Genomic DNA, 20,996 nt, shown 5'->3' on the forward strand with positions numbered 1-20,996 from the left:
AAGCAGCAATTCTGAACAGGATTGGGCTCCTTCCAAAGGAAACAATTTGTGACTTGGGAGGTTCTCCTGTTCTGATAATTCTTGTTCATCAGCATGGGGAAGTTGTGACTGCTGGCCATTTGTCCAGTTTTGGCTTGGGCATTTGTTTCAATTCTGCCTGGACCAGATTGCTCTGATTTCAGAAACTCATGCTCTGATTACCACACGGTTGAATTACTGTAACACACAGTCTCTGGGACTGCCTTTGGAGAGGGCCTGGAAGCTACAGCTGGTAGAAAACATAAGATTATTGGCAGGACGACTTCACCAGTATAGAATATTTCATTTATATTGCAGTCACTACATTGGTTGCCAGTGAGCTTCTAGGTCTAATTCAAAGTGTGGGTTATTACCTTTAAAGTCCAAAACAGTGCAGCATCACAATGTGTCATTTTGTAATAATATTTTGGTTACCATTATTGTTTTTATTATCTTTTTGTTTGATGTTGTATACCACCTACAGTCTTTGAGGACTGGGGTAGTGTGTGCTGCCCACTCACTTAATAATTTTGTTCTTATATAATTTTAAAACTTACTGTTGGTGATAACTTTTATAGGCTGTAGCAAACATCTTTAGGGGACTTAAGCTGCAAGCAGTTTATGCAATGCTTCTATATATCTTTTTCCCCCCATCACTCTTTGATCAAACTTTTTTTTCCAGGATTTTTGTAGACCAATTTGATCTTGCAACTCCTATATACTGTACATGAGGTCTCTATCATCTATTCTTCAGCCATTTGCAACTATAATGCAAACTTTTAACTGCCCTGACAAAGTAATATTGTAGGTAATGTAAATAGAGCTTATTTATCTGGGTCCTAATGTTAAATCAACACTGCAGTACTTTGATTTCATTGCAACAATGTTGCAGATACAATTCTCAGGTCAATCTAGTCATCTGAAAGATGCTTTCCTTGAAATGCATTAAATTCAAAACCTGTTAAGAAGTGTTATCATTGCATGACATTCAAGCTTTAGATGTCTGATCAAACTGTTGAAAGAATTTAGTTCTCACGATGGATGAGACATGAAATGAATTTCATGCACAATTAAAACCCTGTTGCTGTCTGATTCGTCATAATTTATAGCCCATTTCCAGAAGCTGCATGATAATTACCCTACACTGCAATTGTGTAAAAAGCTCATGGGGAAAAACAAAAGAAGCTTAAGTAATGTCATTTTAGACATATCAGCCCCTAAGCACTTTTTTATTGGTAACATTTAATAGCCTTTATGCTTTCACAATGAATTAAATGCACTTGGTGTGAACATTTCAACCAATAATCTGTCATAAATAACATGTAAAAGTCTATTACCCTACTAACAAGCAACTGGAAAATGTCTGTACTTGGAGAATAGGCTGTACCTTAAAAGTCGGACCGTTTGTGTGCTGAGCAAAGCAATTTCTATGATTATTCAGTGGACAAGGGCTTTCCAGGAGTTTCTTAGAAAGGCCTTTGAGGATCTCATTTTTAATTCCTATCCTATAGGAAAGACAAGAAAGAACTAACTGCCATTAAACCTACACCAATGTGTTTTATATGCTCAATTGTTTTGGAGATGATTTTTCCCCCCCTTGAATATATTTTAGTGCCACTGAGGGAACCCTTCAAATCCAATTTTGTTGTAATAATGTAGGACCTCATTTTCTTAATATATGTTATTTAGGAAAAAAAAAATTAAGAGTAGAAAGAAATAGCCATCTGGAATGAAATTAAAGGAATGTGATAAATGTTAAAGCTGTTGATTCCTGTCTGTGTGTCTATGTTGTTTTCCCAAGTCCAGAAGCCTTTGTGACAGAACCATCATAAACGGTTTATATACTGCATTGTTTTCCAATTTTAATTTTCCTATCATGGACACTAGTCAATGATTATTTTCTAAAGGGAATGTAGCAATAAAATATTGCCAATATTGTTCAGAATGATAAAGAACATGCAACAACTATTGCTCTTTAAAGTATTAAGACTATAGTTGCTGAAAATTATCTCTGGAGTTTCACCTTAGAAAGACAACACTTGAATTTGTAAACCACATAAAATGTAGCAATTCTATTATATATTACTGGATTAAAAAAAAAATTCTCTAGTCCTCAGAACTATTGTGTCATGTTCACTGATTCAATGTAGTTTATACATTGTAACGTTTCACATGCCATGGCGCTGACACGCATTTCTGTTTGAGAGGGAGCTGCTGTGAAACCCCGTACCAAGCTCTGTATGTGAAACCAGGACAATGGAATGTGTTTGGGTTATGTTCTCTGCTCAAGGCCTTTTCCCGCAGACCATCAGAAGCCGTTAGGAGCACCTGGGAATGTGGACTTGAGAAGATTCTAAGCGGGGGGGGAGGGATTTTGTTTGCACCGAGGGTTTTTAGTTTGAATTTGGCGCACTTTCATCATTCTCAGCTTTCTTTGTGATCCCGCATACTATTCTTCAATAAATCAGATATCTTTGAAACCCTGCTTATGAGTCTGATGTCCATTAGAATAGGCAATCCTTACATATTGTCATATATTTTATATATAGTAATTATTCCTTTTTGAGTAAGGTATACTAACTTTTTTATACAGCAGTTTCTTAGGAGGGAATTAGCTTCTAAAGCAAATTATACTTCCTACTCTTGGATTACCCTCTTGAAAATGCCTTGTACCCAAAAAGGTTAGGCCCAACCTAGATAATTAAGAATGATGCCACTAAAAATTACAATGTGACCTTGCATTGTTTGAGAAAAACAGATTGTTCTTGCAATTCTATGAAAGACTGAAACGTAACCATTCAGTCATAAGCACAATAATGATAAAATGACAAAACGTGAGCCGTGACATTACAATGCAAGCTCCACCCTCTTTTATATTTGTATTACAACATCACAAACAACATGCAATGTCACGGTACCCATTTTCTCACTTGCCTCCCTTCTGGAAACACCTATGATGGAAGGAATAAGAGCTTGGTGATACTGTATACTATAGCTCCCATCTTCCAGTTAAACAACATTTTAAAATAAACAAATAAATAATAAAGTTTCCCTGGATTTCAGGCAAGAGTTCAAAGGTCTGTATTTTTCATTTGAAAAATTCTGTTTCTTTCCAGCAAAGTCAATGGCTTATATAAGTCAGGGCTTCTTTATTACAATGCAAAATACTTTTGAGCCCTAGTCTTATCTGTCTAATCTTTTGATAAGATGCAATCTTGTTTTCAAAACGTCTCAAGCTTCTTGCCTCTCTTTACTGAATAGCTAATTTATTCTGAAACAATTTTATGTTTGATTCTCATCTCCTTCTATATTTAGTAACAAAAGGGAAAAGATGTTTAGTAGCCCATGCTGAGAGAGAGCTTGCTATTACAGTGCACGTCTGCTGCTGCATATTGAAACAGTGTATTTGCAAAATTCTTTAACTCCAGAAATGTCAAGAAAAATTGGTTACATCAAAAATACATGAAGTGTTGTAGTTTAAACTTATGAGCCAAAGTGTCTGCAAATAAATGCAGTGATTGCAAAATTGAAATATAATCATAGCTTATGGCATTGTTCTGATGTCAGTGGAAGACAAATTATTTTCAGGCAAAATAAATGAAAACAGAAAGTATGCACCTCTAATTCACTGCACAAGCAACTGGAAAAACCTGCCTGGATGTTCACAGTGGTGGCTGGCAGTTGACAACCAAGTGAGAGAAAAAGCAGTAGAGACCATTGGTTCGCAAAGTCCAAGAAGCCACCCCCTCCCAGTCTTTGAATGTCCATCCATTTGCTATGTCCTAACCTCCCCCTTCTGCCCGCATGCAAATCCATCCCATCCACTGAGGTTAGAGTATGACATTGTAGAACTTCGTCTCCCTCAAAAGGCATGGTTTCTGCAGATCCAAATTGTAGAGAGTATCTCATTTTTTACATGTAGGCATATATTTAAGGAACTAGAGCAGTAACGCGTAAAATAACTTCACACTGGGATGCTGTACTTTTAATACATGAAGCCAATAGAAGTAGATTATGATCTCTTTTTCTCAATAACTTAAAAGTCATCACACACATGACTGTGGACAACAAACAATTTGTCTCTTTGTCCCGTATGGTCTCCAGCCACTTTCTGGACAGGAAAAAAAAAACCTAATGGGTGAATAATCTTTCTGTACTGCATGTCTGCATTACAAACGCCTTCATCTGACAACTTTTTACTAATGTGTGTGATTCTGGGACAAGATACTGCTGTTTTAAAGGTATTGCAGACAAGTCATACATTTACATTCCCATGTTCTCTGAAGTACCTTTTGGCAATAAAAGCCAAAGCACTGCACAGCCCTACATTGTGCAGTCATTAAATTACCCCTGATGAAAACTAAAATAAAATGACACACTCTAATTGGTTAGAGTATTCAGACAGTTGAACACAAAAAAATTGTTGGTCCTGCTGTTAGACTTCTCCCACTTTTCCACACTTTCCAGTATCAGTTGTGCATTTCTGTCTTTCAGTGGTTTTCTCGCCTATGCTATCATGTAAATGTGGTCACCAAAAGTGAAAATGCTTTGAGATGATTAAGATCCACAACAGGCAGTTTAGTTTGTATTGCCCAAACTTTTGGTCATGGTTCCAGTTTTCATCATTGTAGCCTGCGTCACATACAGTGATCATTTACATACTTTTTCTGACATTGTAGGCAAGCAAAAAGGAAGCCAGTTACTGTATATCTGATAAAAGATAGCTTTTATTTTTTGTTAGAAGAGTCTTTGACAACATAAACCAATCTCTGCTTCTGTGTGTTGGGGTGGTCCACGCAGGATATTGTGACTGGAGCTATAACTCTGAGACTTACTTCTATAAAAGAGAACATGTGGCAACATAAAAGAACAGAAGTGGAGGAAGAGAAACTGTTGAAGCTAAACTGTAAGGCATTATTTGACATTGATTTCTCTCTCTCTCTTTCACTCCACCCCCAAATTATAGGAAACTTCTTTTGAATATATGAAGCTAATAATGTCACTTTATTGTGACAATATGAACCTCTTCAATTTTATAGCATTATTCCTGCATCTTTTTTCCCCCCTTTTCAAGAGAATAGTGTTGCATTTAAAATATTATACACCCATTGCTGGTCTCCTACTTTCTATTAAAATGCATATTTTGACACTGTAGGCATGGTTGCAAGTGAACATAAACTATCTGTGTATGATCCACCAGAACAGGCTGAGATTATTCAGAAATCTCCATAATTTATAGAAGCCCTTCAGGAGCTGCACAAACTTTGCTTGAAGTACCTGGTTGAACTTTCAAAGACCAGGTTGCATGTGGCAAGCAACAATGTGTAGTTAGCTAGGGTAAACCTGACTTGAAACTCATTTGCTATGAAAGTCTGCACATGAGGGCAACAGTTTACTCTGTCTGACCTTGCATTTAATGCAGCACTTTGCCAGACTATTCATCACTGGAGTTCATTTACTGGATGTGTCCTCAAGAGACCAGACACCCACAAAATACTACATGGCACAGGGACAGGTTATTGTTAGGACTGCATATCCCCAATTATATCTTCCTGTCTCAAAAGGTTTGACATAGTGTGCATGCTCTGGGCCCCTTGTCTGAAACAATGTCATCTAGTGGGACCCAAGAAATTTGCCTTCACTGTTGCAGAGCCTGCCCTATGGAAACAGCATCCCCCCTGAGATTTGGATGACCCCAATTTATGCCTGTATTGTGAGCTGCCCAGTGTCATAAGAATGGGATGGCTAGCTGTTGGCTCAGACTGTCCTTTTTCCTCCTTGGCATTGCCCCATTAACTATGAGTGATGATTTTCAATCCAAATGGAAACAGGCAGTGGCAACTAAAATCTCATCCTTGGACTTCTCTCCAGATCTTCTACTCAGCATGGGATATGATCAGGCCAAAGCACTCATTAAACAGCATGCAGCAGACACAGAGAATCAATTGGATCAAGCCAGGACCCCAGTGTTTACTGCCAGCAAATCCAACAGGTACTCTGCCTCCCCTATGGCATACTTAACTAAACTCAAAGTACCTAAACACCAGAGGGATATGGGAAGATTCCCAACCCAGAGAGACAATGCCCCTGTGACTCTGGACATGCAGAAACAACAGAACATGTGCTCCTCTGGTCCCTGTATTACAGAGAGATTTGTACTAACTTTATCTCATCATTGCTGCATAAATACCAGGGTGTGCAGGACAATTCTACACCTTCCTGCTGCTTTCAGATACCAACCCTCCCCTGCCATGAGAGGGAGATGGGTGGTGAATAAAGTTATAAATAAATAAAATAAATAAATAAACCCTGCTACAACATACAATGTTGCCAGCTTCTGCACAGCAGTGCTTAAAATTTGGCAGATGATGACCTGTGCCATAAACTAGACTTAATGTTTGCCATACTAGAGTGCTCTGTAATTTGATAGTCTTCCACACACTAAACTTTATGCTCCCCTATGCCCATCTAATGCTCCTACCTCTCCTTTTAGATTCTTTTAGACTTTTGGTTTTTTATATATGTTTTCTATTTTATATAAATAAAGTCAGTCAGTCAGTCATCACTGAATAAATCCCAATGTCCTGGATCCCATTGGACTGAAACAAAAAGATGTCCAAGCTGTATTAAACCTCATCTTAGTCTATCTTGGGATTTCATAATGGTAGACCAAATTACTAAAGAAAAGGGTTAGCATTCTCTTTGGGAATCAAAGAACTACTAGAATGTTACAAACAGATTTAATTGTTCTTTATACCAATCTCAAACCATTTTTGAACTTAAGTTATAATACATCATTTTCTCTTCCCAACAGCAGTCATACAAATGCATCTAGGAAGATCTAAATTAAGGTCTGAACATTAGTTTTCTACCAATATAAAAGTTCTTAGATTTTTGACAGTAGATGATCACTCAGTATAGCTGAAATGATAAGAATACCACACAGATGAAAGCCAAACAGACTTATCAGTTTTCTGTCACCTCCCAGTGCAACAATGAACACTCCATCTAGACATCCTTCGAATCTGCCTCAACTTTTCTATGAAATAGCACCTATTTATCATGAACGCTTCTAGGATCATGGTGCTATTTTGGGGAGTTATAATTCCTGTTCAGTAATCAGGTTCTATTCTCAACTTACTGAACTGGCAATCAATTCCCTGCTGTTATTTGGGTTGAAAGCTAAAATCTAAACAAAAAAGAGGAACAATCAATATATAAGTGTTAAATCTGTTAAATGGGAGATGGCAGATCACATTAAAACACATGCCTTTAAGTATACTGGTGAATTGCAAGTGAGTTATGATATACTGTATAATATTACTCCTCACTTCTTCACTCTGCAACATGTCATAAGGGAGAAAAAAAATGGGGAAGATTCATTCTTATCATTCTTGGGGAGGATTCTATTGTACAACACCCTTACTGCTGAAGTAGAAACTTTGCAGCCACATTGCAAAGCATATTATTCCTATGGCTACAATCCTACATACAATAATTTGAATATCCCATGAAAAGGACTTATGTGCAAATAAATATGTAGAAACATGCTGCACAATATCTTATTTGAAAGATATGTGTTTTCTTGTCAGAAAAAAGTCTTACAAATATGTCAGATTGCAGAGATCACTCCATTCAAACAAACCCTCTTGTTTGGTTGGTTGGTTGGTTGGTTGTTGTTTTTTCCCACTACTGATCTCTGAACAGCTATAATATTTAACTTTACTAATTCAAAATATCTGGAAATAAATTAGGATCCCATATCTCTAAAGTTGGTTGTATTATGAAGCAAAATTTTGTGACTATTGCTGACTGATATGACTGGTAATGGCTGGTTGAGAGCTTCCCGGATGAAATGGAACTTTATGTAAGAACTAGTAGCTTCTTTCCTGGCAACGGGACATGATATCCTTCTGCACCATCTCTGCCTTCTTCCACCCACCCCCACCCTGTTACAGAAGAGCTGCTCCGCAGTTGTCACCTGTTAGGCTGGCAGCTTGCTCATGTTTGTAAAATGTGGTGCTTCTCCAGTGTTCCCAATTCTAGATAAGGTGTATCCAGGAAGTATGAGGAAAAGATGCATAGGGTTGATGAATCATCATAAAGTTGAAAGAATTTATTTGCATCAGATATATATATAAATATATAGATACACAAACACACACATATATACATATACATATACATACATACATACATACATATATATATATATATATATATATATATATATATATATATATACACACATACATACACATACACACACACACACACACACCAGATCCAAACAGATACATGGCAATTTTATGCTGATTGATGTGCCATCAAGTCCATGTTGACTCTTAGCAACCACATAGATAGATCTGCTCCATGATGATCCATCAGATTTTCTCCATGATGATCTATCTCTAACCTGGTTCTTCAGGTCTTCTAATGATGCACCCATTACCACCTGGTCCATCCACCTTGCTGCTGGTCATCCTCTTCTCTTTCCTTCCACCTTTCCCAGCATTAGAACCTTATCTATATAGGTAATTCTTTGCATAATGTATCCAAAGTAGGGTAATTTAAGCCTGGTCATATGTGCCTCAAGTGAGGACTCTGGGATGATTTGTTCAATGACCCATTTGTTTGTTTTCTTGCCTGTCCACAGTATCTTCAGACACCTTTTCCACACCAAAGTTCAAAGCATAAATATTCTTCCTATCCTGATTCTTCACAATCCAAATTATGGGAGGTAATAGATCCATTTGTTTTATATTGTTCCAACCCCACCTATAGTCTCTGTCCAGTATCTTTAAAGGAAAACACCATAGGTTAGAAGCATCTTTCTACTAGCAGATTTTGTTTGTGCGTGAGAACAAGAACAGTCTATGAAAACCAGTGTGTACTACCATTGTTATTAATAGTCAGTTTGTACAGACTGTAGTTGAATAAAAGATGCACACTACAATCCAGAAAGATGAGTGAGAGTACTTTAATAGGGTATCCAACCTAGCCCTATAAATCTATGCCTACTTGCACATCTCACTATCTTCAATTGTACTTATTTCAAAATAACTATGTAAGATTGAAGGAGCTTAGCTCCTAGTAGACACCTATGGGATTGGGATAAAATCAAAGAGAAGTTCAAAATCTAAATAGCTGGCTTCTGTACTTTGGGGGGAATCTGCAGTTGGAAGCATTTGAGAATGAGGTAAATTAAACTTAAAAAGCTGAGGGCGTTTAGAACATTTTATTTATTTGAGCAGAGCACCTGAAATATTATCTTATAATCTTGATCAGATTTGCTTAAAGCACAAATATACCATAGAAGCTCTATAATAGGGACCATTCTCTATTTGTTTTAAATGTTTTTAAAGGGGGCACTTGTGGCTTCGCAGACTATTTTTGAGTTCAAAACTGGAAACAAGAGTGCCTGAAGAATTATTTCGTATCAGCCTTAACTAGATTAAAAAGCTTTCATAAAATGCTATCAGCATCCAAGGAGATGCAAAATTGCAGTTGTGCATCCCAAGATAACAAGAGAATGAATGAATGTAATAACTACATTCTTTAAAATAATTTGTATGTTTGTGTTTAAAAGTCAAAAGGTACCAGAGGACCTGGAGCATTGCCAAAATGTAATTACTATATTATTTATTCCTAAAATTGTTTTTCTCTACAGGAGAGAAAGTAAAACCAGCATTTTATAAGCTCTGACTTAAATATTACTGGGCTGAATATCACTGCATGTTTGTTTCGTAAATCTTCAGTTTCATGGATTTCTTGGACTTCAATTTAAAAGAGAAGAAAATTCTGGAGATTTTCATGAATAGGTTCAGGTTTCTCATGTGGATTTTAATTCTGAGGTAACTCAGGCTTCTGTGTGTGAATATCTTTTATTGTATAACTTCTCTTCAGCAGACTGCAGCTTCGCTGGCCTCCCACACTTTAGTTAAACATAAAGGGGAGACATTGCAAATGAACTTTTTCCAGCAAGTTTACAGCATTAACCAAAACAAACTGGGCATTTGCCAGGATCTTACAAAAATAGATCTCAAAGTTTTCATCAAAAGAAATGCCAGGCAGTGTTGAGAATGAGCTAGAGAAACCATTTAAAAAAGCTTTCAGAAATGTTGATTTCCAGGCCAAATCTTGTGGTACCCCTATTCTTTTTAAATTCCTAACTGTAACCAGGTTATTTGAGGAACCGCCTCTCCCAGATTATGTCTACTCATCCCACTCAAGCAGAAGAGGCATGCTTCAGGTCTCGTCTATTAGGGAGTGCCATCTGATGGGGCCCAGGAAGAGAGCCTTTTCGGTCATGATGACCTCCCTTTGGAAGAGCATCCCCCAGAGGTTAGACTGGCCCAGGCCCTGCTGGCCCTTTCCAAGACCTTAAATACATTTATGTATGTATGTATTTATTTATTTAATTTTTATCCCACCCTTGTTATTTTTATAAATAACTCAAGGCAGCAAACATACTTAATACTCGCTTCTCCTCCTATTTTCCCACAACAACAACCCTGAGAGGTGAGTTGGGCTGAGAGAGAGTGACTGGCCCAAGGTCACCCAGCTGGCTTCCATGCCTACGGTGGGACTAGAACTCAGTTTCCTGGTTTCTAGCCTGGCACCTTAACCACTACACCAAACTGTCACCAGGCGTGGGGGCCAGGAAATGTATCTAAGCCAGTACAATGGTTATGTTGATTTTTCATTCAAAAGTTTGTTTTTACTCTGGCTGTAGTTTATATGTGTGTTGTCATTTCCTGTTTTTTTTTTTTTTTTAGTTTTATGTTGTTTTTAAATATGGTTAGCCACCCAGGCTCATGAATTTGAGATGGGTGGTCATACAAATTTAAATAATAAACAAACCAACCTGTTTGACACCAGTATTTCATGGTTAGTTGTACGATCTGTACCCTGAAATGTCTTAGCTAAGTGGATTACTCTTTTTCCTCTCTTTCCTATTATGTAGTTAACTTGAATATTTGTTTACTGAGCCTTCCTGTGATAATACACACACATACAAAGAGACAGACACACTACCCTTAGAAATAAGCTACTATTAAAAATACTATTAGTGATTCCCAGTATACATTGCATGCAAGGACTTATGGTAAGGGGACAGAGCAGTGTTTTTCAACATTGGCAACTTTAAGATGTGTGGATGTCAACTTCCAGAATTCCCCAGCCAGCCTTGCTGGCTGTGGAATTCTGGGAGTTGACGTCCACATGTCTTAAAATTACTAAGGTTGAGAACCACTGAGATAATCATTTTACTCTATTTGTCCTTAACATCCTGTTTGCCACTGATCCTACTGATCACTCTCTGTAGTGTTAAAACCTATAAAAGAAAGATTACTTGCAATCAGTTGAATATACAGAAATATTCTTTGTGATTGAGATTAGGGAACATTTGTGCATATTTAAACAGGCACATAAAAGTGCTATTTTTAAGCATCTGGCCCGATCTATCAGAAATGAAGGAGCAGGATCTGGGTCACCTGTTTTTTTCCTGAGGCAACAGGAACCTTGGCCTCCCTGCTGATAGATTTGTTTTCAGTTTATCTTATTCTTGGCTGCAGCATAAAATTGATTTTAAAAAATAGACTGGTTTTTTAGAACGTTTATGATTTTTTGTGCAAGCCACACAATTATGTATTATGTAAAAGGGAATATAAATTCTTAAATAAATACCAAAAGTGCCAACCACTGAACCATCATTTTGTAAATAATCCCTGTCATATATCTATCCAACTGTCCCATCAGGTCAAATAAACAAATAGGGGGGAGGGGTCATCCAGTCACCAAAATCCATAGCTGTAGATTATTTATTTGTCCTAAAAAGCTTACTATCTTGTTATAATTATTAATCCGGTGCCTTAAGACTCAAAGGTTGTTGAGTGTTAGAAGTACCATGATGTGCTCTCATTTTTACTATTCATGTTGGCAATGCACCCTAGGGGAGAATAAGGCTGTACATTAAGCAGTTGCAAGAAGCTATAAATCTCCTTTGATTGGAAAGGCACTTCTCACTGCCTTTAAGTAATGACATAACAAATGCAAATTGCTTTTGGACTTAATTCAGGAAAGAGAAATTAGGCTGGCTTCCCTGTTGTATAAAGCTGAGAAACAATGTAGCTCTAAGAAAGGAGTGAGATGGATGTTCCTTGGTCTGGTGCAGGTTCTACTATTTTACATGTGAAGCCCACATACTAACATCCCTTCATACTATAGTTATCACTATTCTTATTGATAGCCCATGGTAGAATCATCAGTGGTTCATGTAGGATACCTTGCCTGGTCTGCACAATTAAGCATGGATCCATTTAACATTTGTCATAGATGAATCACCCCAAGCATATATTGGAATGGCTTAATGTAAGCCAAGTCATTCCCTGCCCCTCAGACATTGAGCAATAGGTATTTCTGAGCCAGCCTGAATTGGATTTGGAGTTCAAACCCTAATTAAAATCCCAACCAGAGGAAAATCATACATTGTTGAATTGGGCAGATTATTTTTATGTTCACTGTGGGGTATCTTATGTGTTTCCAATATAATACTCCAATATATAGCTCAGGGTTGAACTGCGGGGTCCTTGGTGCTCTCTGAGCTTGGTTGTTTGTTTGCAGATGTTTCACTGCCAGACTAGGTAACATCATCAATGTGACAGAGGGTGGGGTTTGCTCCCTGTTCAGATAATGTGGTTTTCTCCTTGGTAATTCCTTGATTAGGGTATTATTTTCTGCTTGATTGTTTGCCTGCTGTTAATCCCTGCTTATCTGGGTGTTGGCTGCTGGAGAGGATGTGTTCTGGGTTTTTTTTTTTTTTGGTTTTGTTTGTTTTACTTCTTAGCTTTTTTATTGTCTCTTTTGAATGGTGTGTAAATGTGATTTATCTCTATGTATCTATGGATGGCTGATTTTTTGGATTTGGCTTGGTTTAGGATGCTCACGGTTTTCCAGTTGAAAGTATGGTCGAGTCTGTCCATGTGTTGAGAGATTAAGGAGTTCTCATCATGTCTTCTGACTGCTAGTGGGTGTTCGTGGATGCGCTCTGCCAGTCTTCTGCCTGTCTGTCCTACACAGTGGCTGTTACAGTCCTTGCACTGTATGTTGTAGATGAGTCCTGTTTTTTCTTCCTGGGCTACTGGGTCTTTTGGTCTACTTGGGATGTTTTGGGGGGCTTTGGTTGGTTTGTGTGCTGTGGTGATGTCGTGTGGTTGTAACAGTCTGTTGGTAGTTTCTGAGACATTTCTGATGTATGGTAGTGTTGGTTGTGCTGTAGTGGGTTGAGTGGTCAGGCCCTTTTTGATAAAGTGGCGTGGGTATCCATTTTGCTGGAAGATGCTGTATAGATGATCTGGTTCCTTTTGCTCATGTTCCGGGTTTGTGCTCATCTGGATAATGTTCTTACACAGCTCCTCTTGTGGGAGTTTGGGCTTTTACTTTGGTAATGAAGCACTTGGTTAGTGCAGGTTGTTTTTTTGACAGACTTGCATTTCAGATTTGCTGCCCTTTCCTCTGCTGATGAGGATGTCCAGGAAAGGCAGTGTGCTGCTGTTTTCTTCCTCCCTTGTGAATTTTATTCCTTTGATGATGTTGTTGATTGTTTCATGTGTCTCCTCCAGTTATTCTTTTTTTATTATGATGGTGTTGTCTACATACCAGATCCATACTTTTGGTTGCATGTAAGGGAGTTATGTGTTCTATGTTATATAGTTATATGTTAGTTATATATTATATGTTAGTTATATGTTATATGGGAGTTATATGTGTTCTATGATGGGGAAATAGGCTATAAAATCCTTTGTAAATGCATAAATAAAATAAAATATCTGGAGGGTGTCAGCTATAAGGCTATTCTAGCATCAGTTTTGAAAGATTCACTTGCAGCATGTAGAAGTGGGAGTACTGATATACACACACATACACACACACATATACACACACACACATACACACAGTGTGTGTTTATGTATTATACACATATAAACACAAACACACATATATACATATATACTGTACGTATACACATATACAAATACATACACATACTATTCTAGCAATCAAGAGTTGTATTTTGATCTTCTTTGGCATCTGAATTTTCACCTGGCAGCATTTTTTTCCAACTCATTTACAGAAATCTTAAGTGAGATAGTGCTGAAATTCATTTGCTCTATTTTTTTTATATGAACATGCCTAATTTGTATCTCCTGACTGCATAAAAAACCCAAAATGCATTCTTGCAAAAAATCCAAGTTTTTCATAATTTTCCTGTGCAATTTTCTACTCAGAAATAAAGAACATTTAATGAAAAATATGTACAACATTGTATATATTAGGGAAAGCTATGAATTTTATATTAGATACCAATTGCAAAAAGTGTGCCCACAGTCCATTAAAAATATGCATAATATGCATAGACATTTTCATGCATTTTTTTTCTAAATTCACAGATGGAGATAGAGGCTGAAATGAATGTAACATCAAAAAGATGAGAGCAACCTATCCTAGTATTTTTTATTGTTCAGCAAAGTAAAAAGGAAAGCAAGAAAAAGAAGAGAAACAAAGGGGGGAAAGAATAAAGGGTAAGCTCATAGCCTGCTGAATTCTGGACTCAGCATCAAGTTCTTTGTTTGCACATTGACATCACAAAGTCCCAGGATGAATACAGTCTTCACAATAAAGGAAATAAACCAAAGGAAAGGCCATTGTGTGGGCTGAACTGAAATTTGCAAGGAGCTATTAACAAAGCTCTGCCGAGATATTTTAAAAAAACAAAACAAAACAAAACCATCATCAGGGAATTTCCTATGCATTTCTTTTTAATAAAACTGTCAAAGCTCACACATCTCAAATATGAATGCTTCTGCTAGATAATTATCTGGCTGTGTACTTCCCACTAATCTGTACATCACACAGGGTGAATGACTGGGGAAGGCAGCATTCATACCAATAAAGGCAGAAGGGTGGCTAGGTAGGTAGATAGGTAATTCATTTGCATATGCAAAGTTTATATTATCTTCTCTTTTCCTTCTATTTCATTACAAGGACAGTTTACATGCAAACCAGGTCTTATTTCTAGGGAGATTTGCCCTTTTCAGGAGCTGACATCCTGCTTGTCATCACCATAACCAGCATTGCTTAGCTGTATCCAACTTCAGGAAGAAGGTTGCAGTTCACTTTGGGAATAAGCATCTGGAATCAATGAATCTGGAAGGAACCAAGTCCCTGTTTTCATGCAAGAATTTAAAGAACAGAAGTGAAAGAAAAAAAGACATAAACACATCCTTGAGGGAGATGTGTAATAGATGGGCAGTTTTCTGTCATAGATCTGTTTCTAGCTTTTCAGCCTATCCTATATATATATATATATATATATATATAGAGAGAGAGAGAGAGAGAGAGAGGGAGGGAGGGAGGGAGGGAGGGAGAGCTAAGCAGCTGTTTTTGGAAGCTTAAAGCAGGCATATTTATGTTAGCTCAAGAGTGCACTTTCTTTTTAACATTACTTTGTAATATTGGTTTAATGATGATGAAGAACTTATGTTCCTTAAACAGTAGCCACAGGCTGTATATCATACTGCCTTTAGACCAGTGTTTCTCAACCTTAACAACTTTAAGATATGTGGACTTCAACTCCTAGAATTTCCTAGCTAGCATAGAGAAAGTTGCCCAGGTTGAGAAACACTGCTTTAGACACTATGTACCTGCATAAATCTGCATTTTTTTCTGGTTTTTTTCTCACTCCGCTGGCCATACCCACCATGGCAATCATTTTATGAATGACAGTGCCATTCTCCAGCTGTGCTACCCATGGGAATGTTCTCTCTCTCTCTTTTTTCCTAGTATGAGACTTTATTATACTGTAAACTTATGGTCATTTTACATTCTTCAAGCTGATAGCAAAAAATAGTATAAAGGCAGAAAAGTGAGATACTGAAACAAGTAAAAAAGTAAAACTTAAAAAAAGCTTAAAGGAGGAACTTTTGATTGCTCATATCTCTCTTCCATTCCATTGTCTCTAGCCACTAATCATTACTTAAGTATTTGCACTTTTCTTGAACTATTGAAGAGTTTTGTTTATATTTATTTAAGTCATTTTGCCAGATATTTTTAAAATAACCTAACTTTTTCTTTTAAAAACCATATTCCAAATATCTAAACCTGCTTTGTTATATGATGTATTATAAGTAGGGCGAGGATTTCTATGACATGTCATATTTTTTCTGGAACCTTTACTGAATTTATAACTAAGTTAAAACATGTTTTATAGTAATGTGGTGAGAATTAGATGCTTTTTATTTTGCCTGAAAAGTCGTATTTTGACTTTTTAATGGTGTTGTGTCATATTTCTGCTTAATTTTGTAACAAACATCATATTTTGGTCATATTTTGGTCATTGGCAACCCTCCTGATAAGCCAGCAAGTTCGAGCCAGCAAAGAAAGTGAGACTTTGCCTGTTTTTTTTTTTTCTTTCTTTTTCTTATTCACTCCCCAACTCAGGGAGGTGTGTGTGTGTGTGTGTGTGTGTGAGAGAATGAGAGAGAAAGAGGTGGGAACAAAGGCTTCTTCCCTGACCAGGCCTGAAAAAAAAGGTGAGAATTTGCCTGTTTTTTTTTTCTTTTTCTTATTTGCTCCCCAACTCAGAGCTGTGTGTGTGTGTGTGTGTGTGTGTAAGAGAGGGAGAGTGTTCTGCCAAGTGTCCAAGTAGTGATCAGGTGCTCAAACAATTGGTTCTTTTAGATCCAGAGACAATAAGCACACCAGTGGATAAAGAAACTTTAAGCTTTATTATAAACTTAAGCAAACAGAGTTAAACAGAAACACAGTTTAAACCAAAAACACAGTTTAGGCAGATTAAATGAAAGCATAAAAAACATAGCATAAAGAAAGAAATCATACATACCAAGCAAGGTGATGCCCTTATTCCCTTTTATGTTGCCAGGAGCCTCCTGACCAAGGCAACAGGGATCCCCAAAAGGCTGGCATTTTTTGTTCTGCAGCACCCTAGCACTTAAGAGTCTGCACAGAAGCTCCCAAACCCCAAAAGTGAGCCCAGGAGTTTTTATCAAAGTCTGGCCCTCAAACCTCATGACCATGTTTCTATGGTTGCAGGCTATGAGATCTGACCTTGGCTAGGAAGCTTCCCAAGGCCCAAAAACACCTGTCTAGAAGAGCCTGGGAAGTCTTACAGATCTTAACAAAACAATCTGGGGGTTTTCTCTTATCTCTCCCCCACTCCAAACAAAGATATGTTCTGGAGGGCTGTTGGGGGAGTGGACTTACAAACTTTAAGTCTTGTGGTTTTATCTCCCCCCTCCTCATGCCAAGCAGAAATAAAAACAAGCCAATTAAACATCAGCATAACTCAACATAAACTCTAATCTTCTTTGTGTGAGGGAGAAAATCAACATATGTCAACTAACTCCTCGAAATAACAGTGGTCTTCCGCATTGCCACTACAGAGAGCAACCTTTTTTAAAATGACTTCAGCAGGCAGAGGCTTCTCCCCTGACCAGGCCTGAAAAAAAGAGTGAGAATTTGCCTATCTGTTTTTCTTTTTCTCATTTGTTCCCCAACTCAGGTGTGTGTGTATTCGTGGTAGAGTTATGTGAGAGCTGCAGTCTGATTTCAACATGCCTAAAAGTAGTTGTTCAGTGAGTGTGAGATGATGGCATCTTGTTCAAGATTTCGGGGAGCAGATTTTCAGTAGTGATGGTGATATTTTGTTCTGCAAATTGTGTGAGGTTAAGGTATCATCCCAAAGCATTTAAATATTCAACAACATTGTGACATCATGAAACACAAGAGTTGTTTAGCAAGATTTACCTTCACTGAGAACAGGCAATGACTCCTTTTCAAGAGAGCTTCTTCAACTGCAGGTTCATCAAATATCCAGTCAGGTTTTTGTAAGGATCTCTGTACAATGATGGTTACTTCAAATATTCCCTTAAGGAATTTAGGTAGTGGTAGCCTCAGGCATTTTTGGAGAAGTACACCAGTCACCGATTCCAAATGAATCAACTGTAAGGAAAAACTACATCTCTGCCTGCTATGAAGGTGTGTTAGAAAGATAAGATCTGTTGTTGACAACAATAAGATATGTGTTTCAATAGATGAAACAAGTGATGTAAACAGAAGATATGTAGCCAATGTTATTATTGGCACTCTGAAATGTGACAAACCTGGTGAAGTATTTCTTCTAACATGTGAAACTCTACAAAAAGTAAACAATTCCACTATTGCTATGCTCTTTGACGATCCTATGAAACTACTCTGGCTGGATGGTGTAAAAAGGGGAAATATCCTTCTCTTTGTAACAGATGCTGCTGCATACATGACTAAAGCAGCCAAGGGACTTAAACTTCTTTATCCAAAAATTATCCATATCACATGCCTTGCAGATGGTTTACACAGAGTGGCCAAAGAGTTTCAAAGCAATTATCCTGATGTAGATAAGATAATTTTGAATGGGAAAAAAATGTTCATTAAAGCTCCACTTCAAGTACAAAAGTTCAAAGAAATTGCTCCTAATTTGGCTTTCCCTTCCCAACCTGTCATGACACGTTGGGGGACTTGGCTGGATGCGGCTATGTATTATTTCACAAATTATGCTTCCTTGCAGCAGATAGTTAAATAATTTGACTGTTGTGAATCTTCCTCCATCAAGATTGTGCAAGATTCCTTTTCTGAAACCTTGGCTAGAAACTTAGCATATATAGGATCTAACTTCAGTGGATTATTAAGAGCAATCACCTGCCTTGAAACTGTAGGAATGGAACTTAGTGATGCATTGAACATTGTAAAACAAACTGAGAATGATTTAAAGCAAGCAAAGGGTAAAATGGCTGAAAAAATTAGTGATAAACTGCAAAAAGTGCTGCAATCTAATCTGGGGTATTCAACACTTTGCAAAATAAGTAATGTTCTAAATGGACTCGAAGCAAAATTTGAAGACTTCAAGCCAGAATTTTCTCCAGATGAGTTTGCTTTTTTCAAATTTGTTCCCATAACCTCTTGTGATGTCGAACAGAGTTTCTCCAGATACAAGAACATACTGGTGGACAACAGAAGGAGTTTTGAGTTTGATAACCTCAAGATGCAGGTGGTCATCCAATGCAATTCTGCTGTTAATGAAAACTAATCCAGGGATGACCATTTTACTCTCAAAATGTTCATTTGATTCCTTCAATACTAGCACTTCTGCACTGGAAGTGAAGAAGAATAAACCTTTTAATTTGTGTGTGTGTGTGTGTAAGTACAGATTTTTAAAAATTGGGTGCTAATTTTAGAAAAATTGTAAAGTCATATTTTTGCTTTAAAAGTCATATTTTTTTTCCTTTAATTGGTCATATTTAAATGGTTTTAAGGTCATAAATGCTTGCATATTTCTAACATTTTAGGTCATAGAAATCCTCACCCTAATTATAAGTAAGGGAGCCTTTCCTGCTTGAATTTAGTTAACTTCTCTTATGGATATATACATACAGTCAGTTTTGCCATTGCTGCATATTTTCCAGTTTTGTCTCCCATTCTTGTATTGTTGGCAGGATTTCACTTTTTTAATGTTGTGCCAAACTGGTCCTTGCCACTGACTGCATGTATTTTAGTAGATTGTGATACTTTTCATTTATACTCTCTGGAATTATTCCTAGTAAAAATATTTGAGGTTTCAATTCAATTTTTTTTAAATTGTCTGAATGTTTTGATATATTTCCTTCCAATACTTTTTTTAATATATAATCACCACATATTTGCAGTATTTGTTATTGTATGATTTGTCCATCTTGTTAATCATTGACTGGGTGATATACAATCTACAAAACATTTTACTGGTAGTCCCTGGCTTACAACAGCAATTGGGACTGGAATTGCTGTTGTTAAGCAACACAGTCATAAAGTGCAACATCATGTGACTGTGTCGCTTAGCGATGGCAATCCCAGCAGTCCTGGCTGCTGACATTAAGTGAGTGTAATGGTTGCCTATTCTAAAACACTCTCAGACTCATGAGCAGGAATTCAAAGATATCTGATTTATTAAAGAATAGTATGCAGGATCACAGAGAAAGCTGAGAATGATGAACGCGCGCCAAATTCAAACTAAAAACCCTCGGTGCAAATGAAATCCCTCCCCACATAGAATCTTCTCAAGTTCACAATCCCAGGTGCTCCTAACGGTTTCTGATGGTCTGCGGGAAAAGTCCTTGAGCAGAGAAAATAACCCAAACACATTCCATTGTAATGATTCCATATACAGAGCTTGGTACAAGGTCTCACAGCAGCTCTCTCCCAAACAGAAATGTGTGTCAGTGCCACGGCATGTGAAATGTTACGATGTACAGTGCACATTGAAACAGTGAACATGACAGTGGGGACTGCGTGGGTCGTTAAGCAAGGATCTCATATGATCATGACTTCTGACTTCCTGTCAGCTTCCCCATTGACTTGCTTGTGGGAAACTGGCAGGGAATGTCAGAAATTACATTCACATAACCACGGCTTGCTGCAATGTCATAACTGCAAGCAGGGTGCCAAATGGCCAGATTGCAATCGTGTGACTGCAGGGACACTGCGACAGCCAGAACTACGAAGACCCATTGTAAGTACCATTTGTTCAGTGCCATTGTAACTTTGAATTGTTGCTGACCGAATGGTTGTAACCCAAGAACCACCTGTGTAGCAATTTTCCCTCAAATGGTAACTTGTAGTGACTTTTATAGATCTTTTTTCATAACTCTTCCCATTGTTCCACTGTAATCAGTTCTTTGAACTTTTGCACCCATTTTATCATGCTGGGAGTCGGGTAGCATATACATTTAACAAATTGTTGTTGTGTCTCTGTCTTATATTTCAATACCAATTCATAGATGCATCCCAGTAGTTGATCCTCATAGAAATGTTCTCAACATTCCAAAACACCTTCTGGCATAAAAATTGGGAATCCTTGTTCAGGATGTCTGTGGACTAAAAAAACAAAAAAA

Source organism: Candoia aspera, chromosome 2, assembly GCF_035149785.1.
Source record: "Candoia aspera isolate rCanAsp1 chromosome 2, rCanAsp1.hap2, whole genome shotgun sequence".
Classification (NCBI taxonomy): domain Eukaryota; kingdom Metazoa; phylum Chordata; class Lepidosauria; order Squamata; family Boidae; genus Candoia; species Candoia aspera.